This window comes from Lactuca serriola, chromosome 6 (genome assembly GCF_051521515.1).
Source record: "Lactuca serriola cultivar US96UC23 chromosome 6, Lser_US96UC23_V15, whole genome shotgun sequence".
In the NCBI taxonomy this organism is placed as follows: domain Eukaryota; kingdom Viridiplantae; phylum Streptophyta; class Magnoliopsida; order Asterales; family Asteraceae; genus Lactuca; species Lactuca serriola.
Window position 1 is genome coordinate 154,939,466 of NC_136413.1, and position 6,181 is coordinate 154,945,646.

At 31.3% G+C, this 6,181-nt stretch overlaps 1 pseudogene; it reads left to right on the top strand.

Moving 5' to 3' along the window:
* The first annotated feature begins 704 nt into the window (after nt 1–704).
* Nucleotides 705–1,689, top strand: LOC145058826 (pectinesterase inhibitor 9 pseudogene; annotated as a pseudogene).
* Nucleotides 1,690–6,181: the final 4,492 nt, after the last annotated feature.

A 6,181-nucleotide genomic window follows, 5' to 3' on the forward strand; every position in this document is an offset into this window, starting at 1 on the left:
TGTTTTGAGTTATTTGTTCACACTAACGGTGGACTTGGAATATAATAGATCTCCCACTTGAAGTATCTCAATATAAGGTAAGAACCATCCACTATGCATGCTATATTTCTTTTACTTTGCTTAGCATCCAGTTACACCATCCACTTTCAATAGTTCTAGAATGTCTATTGCTTACTCTAGACATCACACAAGTTGCTTATCAATTACCAGTTTTCTAAACCGCTCTATATTTTTTTAGCTTTTATTTCTAAGCCTACACACTTTTAATTGCCTCAGTTCTTGTAATCTGATTCCCAAAATTGTGCCATATCTTGTAAATAATGTATACAATTATATTAAGCAACCATATTCTTAGTCTTGGACTGAATTACCACTGTACTAAACTTGGATCTAGAGCTAGTGCAATGTAAAACTAATTAATTAATTAATTCATTTCATTGGAGTATATATCCCCTATGACTTAGTATTGAATACCGTTTAATTCTCGTCAATGTAGCATTACTATTGCTTAGTTTAAACTTCTTACACAACTGGTCACTTGTAGATCTTTGACTACACTTTCCTTGTATTTTCTTTCTAACATTTTGTCGCCTTTCTAAGCTTTTTTATATCTTCACACGGTTGAGTACAAAGGTTCATTCTTGGTAGCACACCTTTTGATTGGGTATATAAAGCATACAACCCCTTTAATCAATTCCACCCCATTTCCTCCTTCCTCATCTTTGGTAATCTAGCTACATATATAACCCACAACCCTTTGCCCTCTAGAAAGCTAACAAAACCTCTCTCTTATTCTTAAGCATGGATAAACTTGTCTTCTACTTCCTAATTCTCCTTAACACCATCCAATACGTCTATGGTGCTGATACCAATATCACCCCCCTTGACTTTGTCAAAACCTCATGCAAAACCACCCGCAACCAGGCTCTCTGTGTCAACTCTCTCTCAAGTTACGCTGGTTCTATCCAAGGAAGCGATCAGCAGCTTGCTAAAGCAGCCATTGCGGTTAGTCTGAACAATGCCAAGTCAGCAGCTGCACTCGTTTCCAAACTGTCTGGAACCTCGAAACTAAAACCACAAGAGTACCAAGCACTGAAAGACTGTGTCAATAGCATGTCCAGCTGTATTGCAAGTCTAACTCAGTCAGTTCAGGAGCTTGGAAAGATGGGTCAGTTTAAGGGAAAGAATTTTGATTGGCACATGAACAGTCTTCAAACATGGGTCAGTTCTGCGCTTACAGATCAAAACACTTGTGCTGGAGGGTTTTCTGATAGATCAATGAATGGAAAAGTGAAGGATGCTCTTAACAAGAAGATGATTTCGGTTGCACAAGTCACTAGCAATGCACTTGCTTTAGTAAATGGGTTTGCGTTGAGGCATAAAGCAGGTACCCATAAACCTTAAGGGTTATACATTTCCGTGGAAAGAGGTTGGCCTTCTAGTAATATTATAGTGTGCCACAAGGTTTTTTTTTTTTTTTTTTTTTTTTTTTTTTTTTTTTTTTTTATCCTTAATAAGGATTGTGTTTTTGACTGGTCTATGTTGCTGGTTTCCTGTAAAACTGTTACTTTTTGTGGCTGAGGTTATGCCTTGCTCAGGTTTTTGTTGCCTTACGGCTAATTTTATAACAAATTGTAGCTAATTAATGTAATAAAGATGGCACCTTATAAGATAACTTTTGTTGTTTAAGTGAATGATCCCTTTTCTACCTTAACATGCATATATTGTTGGATAATTATGGACCACTTCATAAATATGTACGATATATTATGAAATCAATTTATTATGGTAAGAATATAAATTGTTGATGGACCGATTTATAGAATATTTACTTACCATGTGGGTTGAGTTCCCGGTTTGACTCAAGATCCTCAAGTTCCTTTCAATCTCTCACATTAGAGTTTATATCCATCTATAAATACATGTGATGAGGAGCAAATCAACACACACGAAAATACACTAAGAAATTCATATGGTTCATTGCTAGGGGATTTTAGAGAGAGTTCTTGAATCAACTGGAAAGCTCTTCCTAGTCTCTAGATCCGAAAATCTCGATGGAACAAGGTATGTAATCATTCTTTAATGTTTAAGTTTTCTTTTAATCGGATTCGAGATTAAAAATCCAAAATTATGCATCCGCATTGTATGTTTTGGTTATGAAAATAACCAACAATTGGTATCAGAGCCAACTCGAATCTCTTATGAGAAACTTGGATTGGTTTTAGTTCTTTTGATCTTCAAACTAAAATATACATGTATGATATATGTTAGTTTAATCTTTGTGATCTTGCCGGCGTTTTCTTCCTTAACCCGACGATTGCAATATGTGATTTAATCAAAATATATGTTTGCATAACATTGTACATTGGGACTTTCATAATTTCATTGTGCGTTAATTTAATGACCCAATGTTCTTTAGCTTTTGATTTGGTTTAAACTCATAAAACGGTACAACTTTTATTTTATATCTCTAATATCCATTCTAATTAATTCGGATTTGGAGAAAGAGTTTAATGGAAGTTTTATTTTAATAGTTTCATGAAATTATGTCCATGTATATATGTCAAGTTGTTACCATTAAAATGACTATTTTTTCATTAAAACACACAATAAAGTTAAATAAATTTATGATTATGTTTTGGTGTATGTATATATCATGGATAATGCCTTTTTTTTTTTGGGAATCTGCTTCATGTGATCGCTTTGATGTTTGCATCAAATATTGTTGGTTTATTACTATGTATTTTAAAGGGCTTGTAGTCCAGCGGTATCATGTGGTGTCCCCCCTCTTTGAGGTCGAGGGTTCAAGTCCCTTCGTAAACATAGGTAGAATAGATGTTGTTAGCTTAGAAGTATATTAGAATTGCCGATTCAAAAAAAAATATTACTACGTATTTAAATCTCCTTTACGGAAGCAGCTTGGCTAAATTCACAAAGACTCCTTACCGCGGTGATGGTGTGATTTACACTTCACTAGCAATTTTTTTTAAGTAAATTTTCTAGGTGATACTCTTTTGTTTCAGTTTTGCTAGCATATAAAGCTATGTCACTTTCGACTATTATTTACGAAACAAGTTAAAAAAAAAAAAAAACACGATTGAAAGATATCTAATAGATATCCATGCATGCATAAGCATGTGAATTGTGGCTACTGTTATTGTGATTCATATCTAACAGATATTCAATTTATTATCTCTTTTTTTTATTGGGATATATTTATGTCCAGTTTCTTAATGACATTTTTTTACGGTTATTTTCTTGTATCACATCCAATGTTTTAAAAACCGGTTTTTTAGTTGAACCGGTGTCAACCGGTTTAACCGGTTCGACCGCCAAATGAACCGGTTTCTATATTTTTCATATTTTTTTTTATTTTTCTACACATACATATATAAATCATAAATTTGATGTTTACAAGTTCAAATATTAAAAATACATATAAAAATAAGTTGTAGAGAAATTCAAATACATTAAAATATAACATAATCATAAGTTTTAGTATTTATATCAATCTATATACATCAAAAAGAAAATAAAGTATAATACTGAAACTAAATACGGTTTTGAATGAATAAAAACATATTAAAAAACTTTATAACATTTACCATATCTTTTTATTTTGAGAAAACTAAATAGATATGAAAAAAAAAATCACCAATGTTTATTATGTAAATGGTTCTTTTTCATGTTTTTTTATTCGGTTTAACCGGTTCAACCGGTTTATTTTGACCGGCTCAACCGGGTTTTTCTAAAAATCGGCCGGTTCAATCCGGTTAAGAAATCAATGTAAAACCGGTGTTAGTTGAACCGCTCCCTCCCCCGGTTTCCGGTCCAACCGGTTCATACCGGTTTTTAAAACATTGATCACATCTAATATAATAAATGAAGGTTTTTTTGCCACATGTCATCTTCTTATTCATTTGGACACATGGCATTTTCTAGAATATTTAAATTTTCTATTTTCCACTTGTCATTTTATTATATTAAATTAAAATTCCATATTTAATGTGTAAGGTAATATATATGTAAAGTATTTATTAGAAAAAGCTTATATATGTAATGTATTCAATACATTAAAGTCTTATTAATTTTAATAATTCAAATTTTTGTCATTTTTCTTATAAATTCAAACTTTTCAAATTGTTAAATTTTATATTTATTTTTTTAATTAAACCCATGTAATACATGGGTCTCACACCTAGTAGATAGATATTCCAAATCGACAATGTATTACATCTCTTTTTGAGTTCGAGCACTTTCCAGTGCTATTGAGATTTGGTAAATTCCGTCGATATATCCGTTACAACAAATCTCTATGTTTTGATAATTTTGATTCTTGCAATCTGATTATTGTTTAATTATTTGTTTGACAAATATTTTTAAGGTGTCAATAAATTCAGTTATAAAAATTTATATTTTGATTTATGTGTTTATTAATGCGGATATCAATCGATTCAAAGGTAGGTTGATATTTGGCCGAATGAACACATATATAATAATAAACATGCGACAATTTTTAAGGTTATATGTCACTAATAAGTCAATCCAAACAATGGGCTTATTAATTGACATGATTTATTGTTAATGTTTATTATTAAATTTTATGTTTTTTGTGTTTATAAATGCAGATATTAATCGACCCAAAGGTAGGTTAATATTTGGCCGGATAAACACATATTTGATTATAAATATGCGACAATTTTTAGGTTACATGTCGTTAATAAGTCAATCCAAAGAGGGGCTTATTAATTGACATGATATATTGTCAATTCTTATTATCAAAGTTTAGAGTTTATATGTTTATTAATGCGGATATTAGCCGACCCAATGGTAAACTGATATTTGACCGAGTAAACATATATATGGTGATAAACATGTGGCGATTTTTTGGTTCCATGTGATTAATAAGTCAATCCAAAGAGGGGCTTGTTAATTGACATGATTTATTGTCAATGTTTATCTCTAAAATAAGGTTATCTCTTGCAAGTTACTATTACTGTCCAGAGACTTGATATTAATGTTGTGTTGATACATTATAAAGATGTCATAAATTGAATTTATTGATTACGGATTATGGATTAATGAGCATAAAAATAGATTTGCTTATGTTTGAATTATAGTATTATTTTTGTTAACATTGATCACATTTATGAGTCATGTACTCAATGAGATTAACTTTAAGGAATGGAATGAGGGCATTATGTTAGTTCTCAATTGTATGGGTATTGACCTTGCATTTTTGGATACAACAACATTCTTTGAGGATGTTGAGTTTGGGGGGGAAACAAGGTTAAAACATTGTCTTTAAAGAGGAATCAATCTTGATTCCTATTATTGCTTTCGATAGTATGCAAATTATGGAAAAGTGATCAAAAATGTTATTCAATCTCCTATTCAGAATACACAAACTCAACAACCTCAACTTTGGATATCCTTTGCATGGTACCACATTTTTCATCAATTTTTTTTTTATCTCTTTTGGTTTTGAGGTAAATACAAAAGATGATTTTGTGTATCACAGATTAAGTGGGAGTAAATTTATCTTTTTGGATTTGGGTAGATATCTATGCAACTCAAGTTTGGATAATAAGAAAGCAACCAAATGGATTTGAGATATCTATATATAACAAAAGTCTATATGCTCAACTATAGGAAATTCAGATGTTTTGAAGATCATTTTTATTAAGAATTTGATTTTATTAGATGCCAAAATGGTTACTGATCCATATCAGGATACTTTTACATTTTAGCATGATAAACCATTTCATGGAATAGACTTCGGTAGCTTCTTCCATAATGGCAGCATAATTTGTAGCATGAAATATGGTTGTGGAAATTTGTCACGAGGCTACACATTATTGGTATTGAAAGACCACTAAAGTTGTGATAATAAGTCAGCAATGCTATATTCCAACAACAGAAGTTCTATTAAGTCAAAGCATATTGACATCAAATTTCCTTCTGTTAACACAATAATGCAAAATGGAAATATATATATAGCACATATGAACAAACTCCATGAAAGCGGATCTGCTCATAAAGGGGTTACCTCCCTAGGTCTTTCATGAGCATACTACACACGTTGGTGTGATATTTGGTTTTAGTGGGAGTTTTATGGCGCTTTATGTTTTGTTTAAGATCAATTATGTTTTTCTGTACAGAATTAAGAATTCAGTTAACT